General features: G+C 37.9%; 1 non-coding gene across 1 annotated transcript; it reads left to right on the top strand.

Moving 5' to 3' along the window:
• The first annotated feature begins 10,718 nt into the window (after window positions 1-10,718).
• LOC148562391 (small nucleolar RNA R71) lies at window positions 10,719-10,826 on the top strand. Its single transcript, XR_015886440.1, has one exon. It is a non-coding gene; the product is annotated as a small nucleolar RNA R71 (small nucleolar RNA).
• The last annotated feature ends 10,925 nt before the right edge of the window (window positions 10,827-21,751 follow it).

The following is a 21,751-nucleotide window of genomic DNA, read 5'->3' on the forward strand; positions in this document are numbered from 1 at the left end:
CAGGTCACGCATACGCGTCATTCAGCGGTTTTTCTTGTCACGCGTTCGCGTCATCCACGCATTCGCGTCATTTGTGCAGACTTCAATCCACGCATTTGCGTTAGGCACGCGTTCGCGTCGCTGCGATTTCTTCTTTTCGCGCGCTCGCGTGAGCCATGCGCTCGCGTCATTGTTCGCTGGTCATCTCCTTGGTTTCTTGTGTTCCTTCCATTTTTGCAAGCTTCCTCTCCATTCTCTAAGCCATTCCTGCCTTATGAAGCCTGAAACACTTAACACACAGATCACGGCATCGAATGGGATAAAGGAGAGTTAAAATACATAATTAAAAGATCTCTAAGAAGCAAGTTTTCAACCATGGAATAATTTTGGGAAGGAATTGTAATATCATGCTAATCATATGAATAAGTGGGTAAATTCTTGATAAAACCAATCAATTAAACACAATATAAATCATAAAATATAAATCATAAAATAATGGTTTATCAAACAACCTCCTCCGGTTTCTTATATGTTTAATCCAACTCCTAATGCATATCAACCTAATGGATGTGGTGACCCTCATTGTGGGTGTCAACGACAATCACCATATGCATATGACTATTTCCCTCAACATTGCCCTCAACAACCCTACTCACAAGCCTCATACCACCATTCACCTCCATATGATCCTAATCCATATTCATCATACCAACCACCATATGAACCATACCTAGAATCACCACATGTCCAACACCAATACTCCGTTCCAAGAACCACAATTTCCATATACACCACCTCAAGACTTTCACCAAGATGAACCACCTTCCAACTACAATACCTTTCCCTCAAACAATGAACCCTCTCTTCCACCACTACCTTCATTGGACCAATCTCTCCCACCCCCTAATGCAAGAACAATAAGAACTTCTAACACGTTGCCAAAAGCAAGGGAGAAATCGTGGCTAGCTTAACCGAAGTGATGAGCCAATTAGCATCATTGTGCTCAACTATCCAAGACACCCTTATTATTAAATGTGGAGGATTAGTTGATAAGCAGAATGAGAAGGAGAATTTGGAGCTTCAAGGTGGAGAAGAGGAGTTGAAGCAAGAAGTGCAACAAGAGGAGGAAGCCGAGATTGTTGAAAAAGAGGAAGAAGTGGTTGAGGATTTAGGAGATGTTGAATGCAAATAGGAATCTCAAGTTGAAGAACTTCCATGGAGTTTGGAAGTGATGTTAAGGAGGCTAGTGCACAACCTCTAAGGCATAATATGATTGAAGAATTGGAAGAAGTGGGACAAGCAATAATTCCCCCTATTTATGATAATTCTGCATCAACATATGATCCTTTTGAGGTTGATGAATCCTTCCCCATTGAACTTGGAATTGATGTTGAGGTAGAGTTCACTCAACCTCCTATTTATGACTTGAGTGATGGGGAGGAGCTATAAGAAATTGGTGAGGAAGAATGTGAACTTGAGGAAGCTTGGCAAGAGATAGAGTATGAAGCACCTTGTCAAGTGGTGAAAGCCCCTAGAAGAGGATGGACGAGAGTGGAATTCGCCTTGTCAAGATCATTAGAAACTCCTTCACCTAAGTTACCATATAATCCTTCATTTGAGTGGGTGAAAATCATAACACTTAGCTTTATTATCCCACTTGAGTTTAGCTTGCTTGAAACGGATGGCCAACTTAGGACGCTTTGTGGAATGAAGCGTAAGAGAAGGATGTTTAGTGGTTGGCATTGTAAATCTAGGCTCATTATGGTGGGAAGCTCAACACTGAAGAGCAAGGGTTGGACTAGTGCTCAATTGAATGGGTCTAGGAGAGTAGTTTAGTGCCTAAGTGAGAATTCGGCTTTCTTACCACCCGAATGAAACTATGATGATCAATTTGAAGATGGGTGTGAAAACAAAGTTTGGGATCCTGGATTACAAGATGTGGATCAATTTTGGGAGCTCATGGTTTGTGAAGAACTCCATCAAAGTTTAGAGCTATTAATTTTGAATGATGGAGCCTATTGGAGATTCAAGCATTGGTGGATGTTCAAGGATAAATTCAAGCACAAGCCACCTTGATGAGAGCTTCCCATAAGTCCAACTTAAGGACAATAAATAAAAGTGTTAGGTGGGAGACACCCCATCATGGTAAAATCTTTTTCTTTTTTCTTTTTTGTACATAATGGTAAATTAGTTTAATTTCATGTTTATTTTAGTTTGTTGAGTTTAGTTGGTAGTCTAGTATGTTAAATAAGATTTTATGGTGTTTTGGTAGCTGTTTGGAGGTTTGGAATGCTTGGTTTGGTGCTAGAAATTGGAAAATTTTGAAAAACAGAGCACCTAGCCACGCGTACGAGTCACCCACGCGTATGCGTGACTCCAAGAATTTCAACCCCTCACGCATACGCGTGATCCCCAAATTTTCCATGCCCAGTACAAAAACCAGAGAGTTGCACGCATAGTGTGCCGAAATTGTGCCTCTAGCACAATTCTGGCCCACGCGTACGCGTCACCTATCTCTCTCTTCACTCACACGTACGCATCGCCGATGCATATGCGTCGCACCTCAACCATCATCCACCCCTTTCTTTTCTTCTCTTTTCTCCATTTCTTTCTTTCTTCTCTCTTCTCCTCTTTTCTTTCCACCCTTCAACCATCATCCAACACTACCATCCACCATCTACCATTATTTTCTTTAGTTGGTTAGTTATTAGTTGGTTAGTTAGTTATTTAGTTAGTTTGATTTATGTTTAATTTTCTATTTTTCATGATAAGTGTTGGATTATTAATTTTGTTTACTGTTTATTGCTGCTTATTATTAACTTGATGCTATTTTAGCATAACTTTTTGTGATATTCATTGTTAGATTTTCTTATTGAGGTTATAAATTGTCGCTTGGTTTTGAGTTCTTAATGCTTAATTTTGTTCATACCAAGTACATATGACAATGCCTTCAAGCTTTCTAAATCTTTTGAATCGCATGTTTTGGCCACCATGCGATTTAAATTCATTATACATGATGAGGCAATTGCGTATTGTCAATACATTTTTTGTTAGGTGATGCTTGTTTATGATTGAGTTTTATTGACATCACCTATTTCATGTATTGAGATTGTGGAATTGTGAAATTAGATCAAAAGCTTACCTAGTGACATATTTTTGAGCTTTGTAAAGCTTTATGGACCATGCTTGCTATGTGATTAGTTTTAATTTCCATACCTCTTTTCCTAAGTTCCGTAGCACTCATGTCTTCCACTCTATGTCACTTAGGTGTTGCAAACAAATTTCAATATGTGCCATTGTTTGATGTGTGAGCTCTATATTTCATTTGGTTCACTAAGTTTACTTACACATCAATCAATGTCCATTCATTATCCAATTCACAATTGCTTGATTATTTGCTTGAATGATTTTATGCTTCTTTATTGCTTGTTTGGTTGTCTTAACCTTTAAGTTTTCTTTGAAGTATTTCAAGCACACTAGAATGAGTGAAGTGCATGCTTTTTTTGTGTAGTTGTGACATGGCTCTCTATGCTAGTGTGTGTGTTCTAAACCGCATGCAAATTAGAACTCACACACTATTTTTCCTTAATGTCGCACTAATGCACTCACTCAATTCTAGTGATCATCACCTCATTCCAATAATTTACGCTTCCTTGCTTTTGCATTTTCTCATCTTACTGTGCTATTTTCTATCTTTCATGGGTGAGTCATCATAAGCAAAAACGAAAGCGGGAGAAAGAACACGCAGCAACCGGTTGATCCACCAGCTGAAGGTGGCAATCCAGAAAGTCGCCGTACCCCCTTGCTCATCTTTGAATGCACCGAGGATGGTGCAAACTTTTAAGTGTGGGGAGGTCGTCCGACCGATCAGCCATTTTTGGGTGACAAGTTTCTATTCCCAACACTTTCGCATTTCATTTTTAGGTCTTTTAGGATTTTTGGTTGCATTTTCTTAGTTTGTATATATATATATAATAAATTTAGTCAAAATAATAAAATTTTCCAAGGATTTTATCTATAGGCACCCCAATTGATTTGAGAAAATTTTTTTTTATAACTTGCTTGAACTATACATTGTGGAACATGATGTATGAGCTAAGAACACATAAGCATGTGAGTTTTGAGTCTAATTGTGTGGTTACATCATATAACCACTATTTTCATTCTTGTGTGTATTATTCTCTTTCTTTGATTGCAATCTTTGATTTACTTGATTCTTTATGTCCATTATTTTGTGTATGAATGCACTTATATGATTGAGGCCATCGTTTCAAATAGCTCACTTACCCAAATAGCCTTACCTTTTTATCTTCCATTGTTAGCCAACTTTGAGCTTATGCTAAACCCCTTTTGTTCTTAATTTTAGCACATTACAAGCCTTAAAGTGAAAAATAATAAATGTCCCTTGTTTGGATTTTTGATTAGCTTAGGCTAGTGAAAGTATTTATCATTTAATTATGGAAGAGTTGGAAACATTGGGTAGAGATAAAAGTATGTTTTTATATTTTTGTTGAGATTTTGGAAATTGGGTACATACTCATGCATTAAATGTTTAAACCATATGCATTGGTACCTTTGTATATAATTCATCAAAAAGAAAAAGAGAAAAACAAAAGAAAAAAAAGGAAAAATGTAGAAAAAATAGAAAAATAAAAAGAAAAAGAAAAAGAAACCAATAAAAAGGGGACAAAATTCCCCAAAGTGAAGTTCAATAATAATCAATACATATGGGTTGTGATAAAAAAAGAGAATGCATGAGTGTGTGAAAAAAGTGAAAAAATGGGTAGCTAAGTATTGTATTAGAATTGTATAGGTTGTTACATAGGTTAGGTGGGAAGCTTAGGTTAATCAAAGATTCGAATTTCAAGCTCACTTGACCATATGCATCCTTACCTTTACCCTAGCCCCATTACAACCTATGAGAAAGTCCTCATAATATTTGTATGCATGCATTGAATAATTGTTGATTGTTAGATGAAAACAAATCTTGGAAAGCATGATTAGGGGAGAATTGAGTGAATCAACCTGGTGCACGAAATTGTGATCTCAGGCAACGGCGCCAAACACTATGTAAGCACGTCTTAATAAATTGTTTTTCATTCACAACTTTGATACAACTAACCAGCATGTGCACTGGGTCGTCCAAGTAATAAACCTTACGTGAGTAAGGGTCGATCCCACGGAGATTGTTGGTATGAAGCAAGCTATGGTCACCTTGTAAATCTCAGTCAGGCGGATAATAATTGATTATGGAGTTTTCGAAAATAATACTAATTAAACAGAAAATAAGGATAGAAACACTTATGTATATCATTGGTGAGAATTTCAGATAAGTGTATAGAGATGCTTTCGTTCCTCTGATCCTCTGCTTTCCTGCTATCTTCATCCAGTCAGTCTTACTCCTTTCTATGGCTGGCTTTATGTAAGGACATTACCGTTGTCAATGGCTACTTTTAATCCTCTCTGGAAAATGGTCCGATGCGCTGTCACTGCATGGCTAATCGTCTGGAGGCATCACCCTTGTCAATGGCTGCATCCCATCCTCTTGTGAAATGGTCCAAATGCTCTGTCACAGCACGGCTAATCATCTGAGGTTCTCGATCATACTGGAATAGGATTCACCCTCCTTTTGCGTCTGTCACTACGCCCAGCACTCGTGAGTTTGAAGCTCGTCACAGTCATTCAATCCCAGAGTCCTACTCGGAATACCACAGACAAGGTTTAGACTTTCCGGACTCTCATGAATGCCGCCATCAATCTAGCTTATACCACGAAGATTCTGATTAAGAGATCCAAGAGATACTCATTCAATCTAAGGTAGAACGGTAGTGGTTGTCAGGCACGCGTTCATAGGAAATGATGATGATTGTCACGTTCATCACATTCAGGTTGAAGTGCGAATGAATATCTTAGAAGCGGAATAAGTTGAATTGAATAGAAAAACAGTAGTACTTTGCATTAATCTTTGAGGAACAGCACAGCTCCACACCTTAATCTATGGAGTGCAGAAACTCTACCGTTGAAAATACATAAGTGAATATAAGGTAAGCATGGCCAAGTGGCCAGCCTCCTATGGAGGTCTAGAGATCTAAAAATGATCAAAAGATGTCTAATACAATAGTAAAAAGTCCTGTTTATACTAAACTAGTTACTAGGGTTTATAGAAGTAAGTAATTGATGCATAAATCCACTTCCGGGGCCCACTTGGTGTGTGCTTGAGCTGAGCTTGAATGTTACACGTGCAGAGGCTCTTTCTGGAGTTGAACGCCAGGTTGTAACGTGTTTTTGGCGTTCAACTCTGGTTTGTGACTTGTTTCTGGCGTTTAACTCCAGACAGCAGCGTAGAACTGGCGTTCAATGCCCTTTTACGTCATCTAAACTCAGCCAAAGTATGGACTATTATATATTTCTGGAAAGCCCTGGATGTCTACTTTCCAACGCAATTAAGAGCACGCCATTTTGAGTTCTGTAGCTCCAGAAAATCTACTTTGAGTGAAGAGAGGTCAGAATCCAACAGCATCAGCAGTCCTTCTTCAACCTCTGAATCTGATTTTTGCTCAAGTCCCTCAATTTCAGTCAGAAAATACCTGAAATCACAGAAAAACACACAAAATCATAGTAAAGTCCAGAAATGTGAATTTAACATAAAAACTAATGAAAACATCCCTAAAAGTAACTAGATTCTACTAAAAACATACTAAAAACAGTGCCAAAAAGCGTATAAATTATCCGCTCATCACAACACCAAACTTAAATTGTTGCTTGTTCCCAAGCAACTGAAAATCAAATAGGATAAAAAGAAGAGAATATACTATAAATTCCAAACTATCAATGAAACATAGCTCCAATCAGATGAGCGGGACTTGTAGCTTTTTGCCTCTTGAATAGTTTTGGCATCTCACTTTATCCATTGAGGTTCAGAATGATTGGCATCTATAGGAACTCAGAGTTCAGATAGTGATATTGATTCTCCTAGTTTAGTATGTTGATTCTTGAACACAGCTATTTTATGAGTCTTGGCCGTGGCCCTAAGCACTTTGTTTTCCAGTATTACCACCGGATACATAAATGCCACAGACACATAATTGGGTGAACCTTTTCAGATTGTGACTCAGCTTTGCTAAAGTCCCCAATTAGAGGTGTCCAGGGTTCTTAAGCACACTCTTCTTTTGCTTTGGACCTTGACTTTAACCGCTCAGTCTCAAGTTTTCACTTGACACCTTCACGCCACAAGCACATGGTTAGGGACAGCTTGGTTTAGCCGCTTAGGCCAGGATTTTGTTCCTTTAGGCCCTCCTATCCACTAATGCTTAAAGCCTTGGGATCCTTTTTATTACCCTTGCCTTTTGGTTTTAAGGGTTATTGGCTTTTTGCTCTTGCCTCTTGGTTTTAAGAGCTTTGGCTTTTTCTGCTTGCTTTTTCTCTCTTTATATTTTTTTTTTGCCATTTTTTTTTCTGCAAGCTTTATTCTTTGCTGCTTTTTCTTTCTTCAAGAATCATTTTTATGATTTTTCAGATTATCAAATAACATGTCTCCTTGTCATCATTCTTTCAAGAGCCAACATATTTAACATTCTTAAACAACAACTTCAAAAGACATATGCACTATTCAAGCATTCATTCAGAAAACAAGAAGCATTGTCACCACATCAATATAATTAAACAAAGTTCAAGGATAAATTCGAAACTCATGTACTTCTTGTTCTTTTGAATTAAAATATTTTTCATTTAAGAGAGGTGATGGATTCATAGGACATTCATAACTTTAAGACATAGTTACTAACTACTAATGATCATGTAATAAGACACAAACATAGATAAGCACTTAACAGAGAAAACGAAAAACAGAGAAAGTAAGAACAAGGAATGAGTCCACCTTAGTGATGGTGACGTTTCCTTCTTGAGGAACCAATGATGTCCTTGAGCTCTTCTATGTCTCTTCCTTGTCTTTGTTGCTCCTCCCTCATTGCTTTTTGATCTTCTCTTATTTCATGAAGGATGATGGAGTGCTCTTGATGTTCCACCCTTAATTGTCCTATGTTGGAACTTAATTCTCCTAGGGAGGTGTTGAATTACTCCCAAAAATTCTGTGGAGGAAAGTGCATCCCTTGAGGTATCTCAGGGGTTTCTTGATGATGAGCTTCTTCATGTGCCTGTTGAGATCCATGAATGTGCTCTCTTGTTTGCTCCATCCTTTTCTTAGTGATGGGCTTGTGAGATGAATCTTTCCATCTCCCATGGCTCAGAGGTGGAAGAAATTGTCTTCTCTTTCTTCTTTCTTGAGGTTTCTCTGGCCTTAGGTGCCATTAATGGTAATGGAAAAACAAAAAAAGCTCTATGCTTTTACCACACCAAACTTAGAATGTTGCTCGCCCTCGAGCAAAAGAAGAAAGAATAGAAGAAGAAGAAGAAGATATAGAGGAGATGGAGGGATGTGTGTATGGATGTGAGTGGTGAATGGAAAACAGAAGGGATGACCATGAATGGAGAGAGAGAGGGTGAGGTGGGTGGAGATCCTGTGAGATTCACAGATCCTAAGATGATCCTGTGGTGTCCACAGATCTTGAGGTGTCAAGGATTTACATCCCTGCACCCATTAGGCATGCAAAATGCCCTTGCACACAACTCTGGGCGTTCAGCGCCAGATTGGTGCTTGTTTTGGGCGTTGAACGCCCATTTGTTGCCCATTTCTGGGCGTTCAGCGCCAGCTCTTCTCCAGGGTGCAATTCTGGCGTTCAAACGCCCAGATGCTGCCCATTTTGGGCGTTCAGCGCCAGAACCATGCTCTGTTCTGGCGTTGAACGCCAGCCAGATGCTTCTTACTGGCATTTAAACGCTAGTGAGATCCTCCTCCAGGGTGTGATTTTTCTTCTGCTGTTTTTGATCCCGTTTTTAATTTTTATATTTATTTTGTGACTCCACATGATCATGAACCTAATAAAACATGAAAAACAATGAAAATAAAGATTAGATAAATAAAAATTGGGTTGCCTTCCAACAAGCACTTTTTTAATGTCAATAGCTTGAAAATGGGCTCTCATGGAGCCTCACAGATGTTCAGAGCATTGTTGAGACTCCCCAACACCAAACTTAGAGTTTGGATATGGGAGTTCAACACCAAACTTAGAGTTTGGTTGTGGCCTCCCAACACCAAACTTAGAGTTTGACTGTGGGGGCTCTGGTTGGCTCTGTTTTGAGAGAAGCTTACTGTGCTTCCTTTCCATGTTTACAGAAGGATGACCTTGAGTTGTAAACACAAGGGAGTCCTCATTCAATTGAAGGACTAGTTCACCTCTGTCAACATCAATCACAGCTCTTGCTGTGGCTAGGAAGGGTCTTCCAAGAATGATGGATTCATCCTCATCCCTCCCAATATCTAGGACTATGAAATCAGCAGGGATGTAAAGGCCTTCAACCTTTACTAACACGTCCTCTACTTGTCCATAAGTCTGTTTTCTTGAATTGTCTGCCATATCTAATGAGATATTAGCAGCTTGCACCCCATAGATTCCCAGTTTCTCTATTACAGAGAGGGGCATGAGGTTTATCCCTGAACCAAGGTCACACAGAGTCTTTTCAAAGATCATGTTGCCTATGGTACAAGGTATTACGAACTTTCCAGGATCCTGTTTCTTCTGAGGCAATGTCAGTTGATCCAGATCACTTAGTTCATTAGTGAACAAGGGAGGTTCATCTTCCCAAGTCTCAATACCAAATAATTTGGCATTCAGCTTCATGATTGCACCAAGGTACTTGGTAACTTGCTCTTCAGTAACATCCTCATTCTCTTCAGAAGAGGAATACTCATCAGAGCTCATGAATGGCATAAGGAGGTTTAATGGAATCTCTATGGTCTCTAAATGAGCCTCAGATTCCTTTGGTTCCTCAGAGGGAAACTCCTTATTGATCACTGGACGTCCCAGGAGGTCTTCTTCACTGGGATTCACGTCCTCAACCTCCCTTACTGGTTCAGCCATGGTAATTAATTCAATGGCCTTGCACTCTCCTTTTGGATTTTCTTCTGTATTACTTGGGAGAGTACTAGGAGGGATTTCAGTGATCCTTTTACTGAGCTGGCCCACTTGTGCCTCCAAATTTCTAATGGAGGACCTTGTTTCATTCATGAAACTTACAGTGGCCTTAGATAGATCAGAGACTAAGTTAGCTAAATTAGAAGTATTTTGTTCAGAGTTCTCTGTCTGTTGCTGAGTGGATGATGGAAAAGGCTTGCTATTGCTAAACCTGTTTCTTCCACCATTATTAAAGCCTTGTTGAGGCTTTTGTTGATCCTTCCATGAGAAATTTGGATGATTTCTCCATGATGAGTTATAGGTGTTTCCATAAGGTTCACCTAAGTAATTTACCTCTGCTATTGCAGGGTTCTCAGGATCATAGGCCTCTTCTTCAGAAGATGTCTCTTGAGTACTGTTGGATGCAGCTTGCATTCCATTCAGACTCTTAGAAATCATATTGACTTGCTGAGTCAATATTTTATTCTGAGCCAATATGGCATTCAGAGTATCCATTTCAAGAACTCCCTTCTTCATAGGCGTCCCATTACTCACAGGATTCCTCTCAGAAGTGTACATGAACTGGTTATTAGCAACCATGTCAATGAGTTCTTGAGCTTCTGCAGGCATTTTCTTTAGGTGAATGGATCCACCTGCAGAAGTATCCAATGACATCTTAGCTAATTCAGACATACCATCATAGAATATATCCAGGATTGTCTATTCTAAAAGCATGTCAGAAGGACACTTTTTGGTCAGTTCTTTGTATCTCTCCCAAGCTTCATAGAGGGATTCACCTTCTTTCTGTCTGAAGGTCTAAACATCCACTCTAAGCTTACTCAGCTTTTGAGGAGGAAATAACTTGGCTAAGAAAGCCTTGACTAGCTTATCCCAAGAGTTCAGGCTATCTTTAGGTTGAGAGTCCAACCATATTCTAGCTCTGTCTCTTACAGCAAAAGGGAAAAGCATGAGCCTGTAGACTTCAGGATCTACTCTATTAGTCTTAACAGTATCACATATCTGCAAGAATTCAGTTAAGAACTGAAAAGGATCTTCAGATGGAAGTCCATGAAACTTGCAGTTCTGTTGCATCAAAGAAACTAATTGAGGTTTCAACTCAAAATTGTTTGCTCCAATGGCAGGAATGGAGATTATTCTTCCATGTAAATTGGAATTTGGTGCAGTGAAGTCACCAAGCATTCTCCTTGCATTATTGTTGTTGGGTTCGGCTGCCATCTCCTTTACTTGTTCGAAATTTTCAATAAGGTTGTCTCTGGATTGTTGTAATTTAGCTTCTCCTAGTTTCGTCTTCAGAGTCCTTTCAGGTTTTGGAACAGCTTCAACAAGAATGCCTTTTTCCTTGTTCCTGCTCATAAGAAAGAGAAGAGAACAAGAAAAGAAGAGGAATCCTCTATGTCACAGTAAAGTGGTTCCTTATTGTTAGTAGAAGAAGAAAAGGAATAGAGGTGAAGAAGAATGAAGAATCCAAACACAAGGGTAAGGATAGGAGCAGTGATGTGAGATGAAGAGAAGTGTTAGTAGATGAATAATTAATTAGAAGGAGATGAGGGAGAAGGATTTTCGAAAATTATTTTTGAAAAAGGGTTAGTGATTTTCGAAAATAGTTTTTGAAAAAGGTTAGTAGTTTTCGAAAATTAAAATCAAAAATTAAAATAATTAGTTAATTAAAAAGAAATTTTGAAAAAGAGGGAAGGGATTTTCGAAAATGAGAGAGAGAGAGAGTTAGTTAGGTAGTTTTGAAAAAGATAAGAAACAAACAAAAAGTTAGTTAGTTAGTTGAAACAAATTTTGAAAAGATAAGAAGTTAGGAAGTTAGAAAAGATATTTTGAAATCAAATTTTTGAAAAAGATAAGATAAGAAGATATTTTTTTTTGAAAAGATATGATTGAAATTAGTTTTGAAAAAGATTTGATTTTTAAAATCACAATTAATGACTTGATTCACAAGAAATCACAAGATATGATTCTAGAACTTAAAGTTTGAATCTTTCTTAACAAGCAAGTAACAAACTTGAAATTTTTGAATCAAAACATTAATTGATGATGTTATTTTTGAAAATTATGTGATAAAGATAAGAAAAAGATTTTTGAAAAATATTTCAAAAATTTTCGAAAATAAATAAGAAAAGTGAAAAAGATTTGATTTTTGAAAAAGATTTTGAAAAAGATAAGATTTTTAAATTGAAATTTGATTTGACTCATAAGAAACAACTAAATTTTAAAATTTTTTGAAAAAGTCAAATCCAATTTTCGAAATTTTAAGAGAGAAAAAGGGAAAGATATTTTTTTTTATTTTTGAATTTTTAATGATGAGAGAGAAAAACAAGAAAAATGATGCAATGTATGAAAATTTTGGATCAAAGTATGTGATGCATGCAAGAATGCTATGAATGTCAAGATGAACACCAAGAACACTATGAAGATCATGATGAACATCAAGAACTTATTTTTGAAAATTTTTATATGCAAAGAAAACATGCAAGACACCAAACTTATAAATCTTTCATGTTTAGACACTATGAATGCAAAAATGCACATGAAAAACAAGAGAAGATGCAAAACAAGAAAACATCAAGATCAAACAAGAAGACTTACCAAGAACAACTTGAAGATCATGAAGAATACCATGAATGCATGAATTTTTCAAAAAATGAAAGATGAACATGCAATTGACACAAAACTTTAAATCTGACTCAAGACTCAAACAAGAAATACAAAAAAAAATTTTTGATTTTTATGATTTTATGATTTTTTTTTGTATTTTCGTTTAATTTTTTTCGAAAATCATTTTGAAAAAGAAAAATAAGGATTCCAAAATTTTTAATATGAATTCCAGGAATCTTGCACACTTATTCTAAAGCTCCAATCTGAGGGTTAGGCATGGCTTAATAGCCAGCCAAGCTTTAGTATGTAATATGAGAGTAATTCATTCAATTTTAAGCCAAAACCTCAGTCCAAAAGAATTTAGACATGGCTCTACAGCCAGCCAGGCTTCAACATGCTTCATGAAACACTAGAATTCATTCTTAAAAATTCTGAAGAAAATTATATTTTTGAAAACAATTTTTTTTTCAAAAACAGATGAGAAATTTTTGAAAGGTTTTTGAAAAATTTTTGAAAATAAAACAAAAAGAAAATTACCTAATCTGAGCAACAAGATGAACCGTCAGTTGTTCAAACTCGAACAATCCCCGGCAACGGCGCCAAAAACTTGGTACACGAAATTGTGATCCCAGGTAACGGCGCCAAACACTATGTACACACATCTTAATAAATTGTTTTTCATTCACAACTTTGATACAGCTAACCAGCAAGTGCACTGGGTCGTCCAAGTAATAAACCTTACGTGAGTAAGGGTCGATCCCACGGAGATTGTTGGTATGAAGCAAGCTATGGTCTCCTTGTAAATCTCAGTCAGGCGGATAATAATTGATTATGGAGTTTTCGAAAATAATACTAATTAAACAGAAAATAAGGATAGAAACACTTATGTATATCATTGGTGAGAATTTCAGATAAGTGTATAGAGATGCTTTCGTTCCTCTGAACCTCTGCTTTCTTGCTATCTTCATCTAGTCAGTCTTACTCCTTTCTATGGCTGGCTTTATGTAAGGACATTACCGTTGTCAATGGCTACTTTTAATCCTCTCTGGAAAATGGTCCGATGCGCTGTCACTGCATGGCTAATCGTCTGGAGGCATCACCCTTGTCAATGGCTGCATCCCATCCTCTTGTGAAAATGGTCCAAATGCTCTGTCACAGCACGGCTAATCATCTGAGGTTCTCGATCATACTGGAATAGGATTCACCCTCCTTTTGCGTCTGTCACTACGCCCAGCACTCGCGAGTTTGAAGCTCGTCACAATCATTTAATCCCAGAGTCCTACTCGGAATACCACAGACAAGATTTAGACTTTCCGGACTCTTATGAATGCCGCCATCAACTAAAATATGTGCTTACCTTTGGAGCAACTAAAGCTTTTACTCCGTGCTTCGGCTGTATTTTTTTGGAAGTTGTTTTTCTTGCAGCTTGACGTGATTGGCCTTTAAGGTCTTCACTTTTTTCCTCTCTCGCTATGAGACATCCCTGATTTAAGACATCCAATGAATTAGGAAATTAAAATCTAACTTATAAATAAGAAATAACATCCAGTTTGTTGCTAAAAGAAACAACAAGTACCAATCCTGCATAAAAATAAATTATCCACAACAAACTTTCATGAATGTCAGTTATATTAAGATCCATGCATAAGATACATATGGCAAAACATGTTAAATACCAGAATTATGTTATTGATGTCGGTGGAGAGTTTCACAGTTCAACATAAAGAAACACTCGCATAAGTGAGTACCTTGGAAAGGATATATGTCACCTTCTTTTCTAGTTTTTCGGTAGTTTATGCAGCGATCCATGGTCTGCCTCATAATAGTTATCCAGCAGACCGTGCTTAAGTCGCTGAAAGTATAGTACCTAGACAGAAGATTGATACAAATTATGCTCTGCAACGTAAATAATATGCTCAATCTACTAATACTAATTCAATGCAACCAGCATGACGAACATGCAGCATTTACAGGTTTTGTTTCTTTTAAGCTTATATTTCTCGACTCCCATGTCCAATCACTTTAGAGTATGCAATGGCCAATTGAATGTCCTTGGATAAGAAACATCCAGGACGGGATAAATGTGCCATGGCAAAATTACCTATTGTATTGTTGGGCACAAGAACATTTTTAGGACCACTAGTATGAAATGTTTTCTAAACTCTATCCTATCTGATTCCGTTTCCATAGCGCAGCTGTATACAAAATTGTGGAGTTCAGTGCTTATTCATCTTTGGTACTATTTGTTGATGGCCACGTGTGCTGGATTTTTTTATACAGGGATGAGAATTTATCGCCTACAACATATCCGTGTGACACACTTTTTGAATGCGATAGAGTTTATTTTTTTTAGAAAACCATCTGTTATCTAATGATAGCTGTAACACCCTACCACACAGAGCTTTACACCTAGGATGTAAAACAGAGGTGGTGAGGTGCTACGACTTCTAAAATAAAATGTATACATATAATAGCAGAATGAATATAATAAACTAGGAGCCTTGAAAAGTGAGTAAAACAAAATAACCAGTAACCACTTCGCTCCGGGAGTCCAGAGGCCTAACGAGTTGCCTCTCGACCTGCATCTGAAAAACAACAACATAGTATGGGATGAGAACCAGAGGTTCTCAGTATGGTAAATGTGTCATACACATAATATATAAGGTCCTGGGAATACCACATGCAATCCTAGAACACCGACACTCGGATTATAGAGCTTAAAGTATTAAACAGAAGCCATAAAATGTGGTTTTCTAAGAGTATCTAAGCCTAACTTAACCTTAAAATCTAAGCCCCGTACTGCCATTCCTCTACACCTCCATCTCCGTCAGCATTTCACAGACAAATAAATAGATAAAAGCAAGCACAAGAAAGTAACAAATACTGCAGGTAACAAATATACATTTAGCATGGCAAGTACAGTTAGGCACACCCAGTTAATGCACAAACAAGTAATTCAAGTAGTAAGCATATGATGCATGCCTGTCCTATGGCTGATGAAGCTCATCTGTCGGTTATCCAGCCATCCCGACAAGTCCGAAAACCTTAGACTGTCCCTCGACGTGCATCCCCAAGAGTCTATGCATAGCTTTTTCTCAAATAATCACTATTGCTCAATGGAGGTTAACATTCCCAGTAATTTATAAGTGCCCGGTAACCCTTACGTCGTAGGGTCAACAGAGTATCGAGCTTTCAACCTGGTACACGTGGTGGCAAGCCACGATACTTTACCCAGGGAATCTCGTATCTCAGATCATTTAATCATTCAAGCCAAATATCATACATGCTCATTCATTTGATTATCAAGCCAAGTTTCGTACATGATCATCCGTAACATTTCATAGTCAATTCATCACTTTTCAGCTTTACTTTACCTCCAAGTTATCCCTATTTCCTACCTTCATCTGAATACTAGGTTTAATACTATTATTAATGACTAAAGGAGTAAAAATAGAGGTTTAGAGGTTTGAAATAAAATTTAAACTCCAAAAATAATATTTGCTATAATAGGGGCCACGCGTACACGTAGCTCACGCGTGCGGGCGGGAGTGTGAAATTGCAGCTCGCGTCCGCATGGGTTAAAACTTCATGTCACGCGTGCGCGGGGTCACACGTACGTATTGCCAAAATTCCATGCCACGCATACGCGTGGGTCACGTGTACGCGTGGGCGTACGTTCTTTAAAACAAAGAGATTCAGTGGCAAAGCTGCAGAATTGAAATAAAAATCAGTTTTGAGTTCCAGTCTTCCAACACCTATAATTTCTTCGATTTACAATATTTTTCACCCGTTCTTCAAACGGCATAAACTTCATAGTCCCAATTTTCATTTTAAAACAAGTTAGAAGCAAATTGAGGGCCCGAAAGCCAAGTTATGCCTTGCCAAAGTTTAGCCAAAAACCAAATTTTGCAAAACTCTTTAACCTCCATTTCATTGTTCTCTTTCAATCACAAATTAACCATTTTACACTTGGTATCAACCCTATTACGTGCTACACCCTAGCCACATAATCTCTTGCCATTTCTTATCATCCAACACACAACAACATAGCTCAATTCCACACCTTAACAATCTCTCTATACATTTAATTAATGTAAACATAAACATCATCATCAACTCAATAATTATCATATTATTGTCCATACATTCACAATTACTATCACCTATCTATCTTCCACCATAAATATCAAGAATACTAAACATTATACATTTCCATGGGTTTTCACTTATCCTAAGGTCATCTAGCCTAAGTTTTCACAGAACATTATATATTAAATGCAAGAACCCTAAATCATACCTTGGCCGATTCTCACGTAGCGACCAAAGCAATTTTTCCAACACAAACACAGCTACAAAGCTCAATCAAAATACTAATGTTCAGCCTCCACCAAAATTCCAACGTGCACAATTTCAAGCTCCGATCATTTATTCACAACCTAATACATATTTATAACACATATATACCCACTTTAATATCCAAATCATAAATTTAGTAAAATTAAAATGGAATTATTATATGCTCACCTTATCCAAGCTTCATATAAGAGTGAACGTTTTTCTCAAGCTAATTGGATCCTAAAACATCAAAGAACAAAGAAATTCAATACCTCCACTCAAATTTCTGAAAAATTGGGGAAGAAGAGGCTGATAATAAAAAACAAGTTACCTATAAAATTGTTCTGGTAGAAATGTAGAGCTCGACGCGGTGGTTACGTGGCTGCAAACGGTGCGGCGATCGGAGCTCGGACGGAGGAGCTACGACGTTTTGAAATCACCGTAAGGGTTATGGCATTCTTCTCCTTCCCTGGAGCTTTCAGCAATGTTCAGATGAAATGAAGAAGAGAAGGGCATTGGGCTCATTTAAAAAGGCTGGCCCGGTTGGGCCCACGGCCCAATTTGGGCCCGATTCAACCGGTTTGGTCCGTTCGGTCCATTCTTGGACCGTTTTCTTCGAAATTAGTGTCAAAATTCTCGTTTCGATGAGCTCTATCCTAATTTAATATCATATTTGCATTTCTAATCTTCTTGATTAAAAACTAATTTATTGACTAATTATCTACTAATTTAACAGGGTTTACATCCTACGCACCTAACAAAGAATTTTGCCCTCAAAATTCAGATATAGTTACCTGAAAAGAGTTTTGGGTAGTTCTTCCACATATCTGACTCGAGTTTCCAAGTGTGTTCCTCAATACCAGCTCGACACCAAGCTACTTTTACTAATGACGCTTCCTTTTTGCATAATCGTTTGATGCTGGTGTCATCAATTCTCACTGGAATTACTGGAAGTGTTAGATTTTCTCTCACTTGAATTGGTTTCAGTTCCAGTACATGACTTGCGTCAGGAGTATACTTCCGAAGTTGTGATGCATGAAACAAGTCGTGCAAATTCGAAAGATATGGCGGAAAGGTTATTCTGTAAGCCATTGGTCCAATTCTTTTCAGGATCTCAAACGGTCCAACATAACGGGGATTTAGTTTCTTAGTCTTAATAGCTTTTCCCACTCCCGTAGTTGGTGTAACCTTCAGAAAGACATGCTCTCTTTCTTCATACTCGAAAGGCTTCCGCCTTTGATCAGCATAGCTCTTTTGATGGCTTTGGGCTATAAGCATTCGTCTATGAATCTTCTTTATCTGCTCAGTAGTTTCAGCTATCATCTTAGGCCCTAATAAACTTCTTTCTCCAGTTTCATACCAACATAGCGGAGATTAACATTTCCTGCCATATAGAGCCTCATATGTAGTTATTCTGATGTTCACATGGTAGCTATTATTATAAGCAAACTCCACTAATGGCATATACCGATCTTAGCTTGCCAGCTGGTCTGAAACACAAGCCCTTAACATATCCTCCAAGGTCTGGTAGTTCTCTCTGATTGACTATCTGTTTGAGGGTGATACGCAGTACTTTAACTCAACTGAGTCCCAAATGCATGCTGAAAGGCTCCCTAGAATCTTGATGTGAAATGAGGATCTCTGTCAGATACAATGGTGAAAGGCACGCTATGCAACCTGACAATCTCTTTCTTATACATTCGACCCAATTCTTCCATTGTGCAACTTATTCGGATGGGGAGAAAGTGAGCTGATTTTGTTAATCGGTCAACAACCAGTCCGAGTTCTAGGCAAACCTGTCAAAAAGTCCACTACGATACTCTCCCATTTCCATTATGAAATCTCTAAAGGCTGGAGGGTTCCTGATGGTCTCTAATGCTCAATCTTAACATTCTAACACATTAAACATTTAAATACATCCAATGCTACATCATTCTTCATTCCTGGCCACCAGAACATCACTTTCAAATCTTGGTATATTTTGGTACTTCCTAGATGAATTGAAAGCCCGCTCTTATAAGCTTCCTTTAAGATACTCTGTTGCAGACCTCCAACATCTGGCACAACAATCCGGTTCCTAAACCTCCATAAACCATCCTTATCTTCTGACACTCTCTACTGTCTTCATTGTTCAATTGCTGGCAATACCTTACGTAATGCTTCATCATTTTGATGAGACTTCAGAAGTTTTGATTTAAAATCACTTGAAATTTGCAACTGATTCAAACACGGAATTCCAGATTCTTCCCTAATTTCCAGGTTCAAACCTTGAAATGCCTTTAGTAACTCTTCTTCTTATAACATCATCCAAGCTGCATACAAAGACTCCTGACTCAGGGCATCCGCCACAACATTCGCTTTTCCTGGATGGTAATTCAATTCAAAATCATAATCCTTTAGAAGCTCCATCTACCTTCTCTGACGCATATTCAACTCTTTTTGCCTAAGGAGATACTTCAAACTCTTATCATCTGAGAAGACATGAAACTTCATGCCATAGGGATAATGCCTCCAGGTTTTCAAAGCAAACATAATAGCAGTAAGTTCTAAACCGTGAGTCGGATAGTTTATCTCATGCGGTCTTAATTGCCGTGAGGCGTATGCTACAATATTTTGGTGCTGCATCAGAACGCACCTTAAACCCTTTAATGACGCATCACAGTACACTTCAAATGGTTCACTTGGCTCAGGCAATACCAACACGGGTGCAGAAGTCAACCTTTGCTTCAATGTTTGAAAACTTTCTTCGCACTCCGAAGTCCAGACAAAAGGTGTACCCTTCCTAGTCAACTTAGTTAAAGGTAGAGCAAGCTATGAAAATCCCTTAATAAATCTGTGATAATACCCAGCCAAACCTAGGAAACTTATGATCTTTGTCACTGAAGTTGATCGCTCCGAATTCATTATTGCTTCCACCTTAGCAGGATCCACAGCTATTCCCTGCTTACTCACTACGTGACTAAGAAACTTCACCTCATTCTTCCAAAACTCACATTTAGATAACTTAGCATATAACTTCCTGTCTCTTAGAATTTGTAGCACAGTTTACAAGTGATCAGCATGTTCCTCCTTAGTCTTAGAGTAAACAAGAATATCATCAATAAAGACAATAACAAACTTGTCCAGATACGGCTGGAGAGTCTTGTTCATATAATCCATGAATATTGCTGGAGCATTAGTTAGCCCGAAAGACATCACCGTATACTCATAATGATTATAACGTGTCCTGAATGCAATTTTTGGAACATCTTCATCTCTAATCCTTATCTATTTTAAACCTAACATCACTCTAAACCGATCCCCCTTCTAAGTTAAGTAAACATTACTCCGTCTTAACAACTAATAGCCTTCGATCAGCCATCAACTTGGGCTTTACAATTATCAATGCACGTCATATATTACGAATGAATATCACATATTGATAATATGCAAGGAAGTTCGAAATTCAACTGCTAGTTTATGGTTATCTCGGGTCTGAGAATCGGATTCGGCTGCATCCCAGCGTTTCCTGTGCGAACAGTCTCGAGCCATATGCCCCGGCTTCCTGCACTCGTAGCATTCACCTAACTCGGCTCTATACGGCTCATTTGGAGTAGTCTCTTGACGTGGCGGAAAATTACCGATTAAGAAATTATAATAAGAATAGCGTTGCAAGTACAGTTCTTGACCGACGAAAATTTCGCTTATCAATTTAAAAGGGTTGTCACAATTTAAGAATAAAATACTGGGAGTAGAAATCCTAGGTCGTCTCCCAACGAGTTGACAAAAGAGTGCTATTTTATTATTCAGGAATTATCTGAGAATTTTTAGAGTTGGAGAATGGGAAATTAAAATAATTGCTAATTAAGGCACTGGAAATTAACAAAAGGTTTTATGTATTTAAAATAAAAAGCCTTGACTGAGAGAAGATTAATTGGAAGTTATATCCTTGTTGGATTCTCCCAAGTGTAATGGTAATAGGTTGTTGTTTCTACTTAGTTATCCCTTACCGAATAAAGGAAGGTCAAGTAACTGAACCAGCTCCAATTCACAAGTCCTAGAGAGCCAGCCAACAACTTCCAGTTCCCAATTACACTTGAGTATTCCAACTCAAGGGTCTCCTTTTAATCAACTCCCAAGTCAAGTTGGGAGTCTACTCCATTGACATGAATACCACTTTCACAGGCATATAAAGGGAATAAAAAGAAGACATGATAAACTAAATAAAATAATAACTGAAAATCAATTAAAGATAAAAATAGTTCTTTGCATTAATAAATTCCAAAACCATAAACATCCATATCTGAATAGGGTTAATGGGTGATTAAAAGAGTAAGAGAATAAGGAAACAAACTAGAATAATAGAAACTTCAATGGAGGTAGTAACTCTTCTCAATATCCAAATCAAAAGCATAAAACTCTAAAACTATGAATGTGAAAGAACCTAGAGGAAGTAGTGTTTCTTTCTAAGATTCAAAAACTAAAAACTAAAAACTATACGAATGAGAATGTGTCTCGAGTCTCTGCTTGTCCCCTGGCTCTAGTATGTGTTTCTAGGCCAAAAATTGGGTCCAAACTCAGCCCAAAATCGCCCCCAGCATCTTCTGTGTTTTCTGCACGTAGTGCACGTCACGCGTACGCATCAGGTACGCGCACGCGTCGCTTTGCAAATATCCAATTCACGCGTACGCGTCAGGTACGCGCACGCATCGATCCTCGCTGGTTATCTCCTTTATTTCTTGTGTTCCTTCCATTTTTGCAAGCTTCCTCTCCATCCTCTAAGCCATTTCTGCCCTATATAGCCTGAAAACACTTAGCACACA

This window comes from Arachis ipaensis, chromosome B6 (assembly GCF_059453495.1).
Source record: "Arachis ipaensis isolate K30076 ecotype BB chromosome B6, ASM5945349v1, whole genome shotgun sequence".
Lineage (NCBI taxonomy): Eukaryota > Viridiplantae > Streptophyta > Magnoliopsida > Fabales > Fabaceae > Arachis > Arachis ipaensis.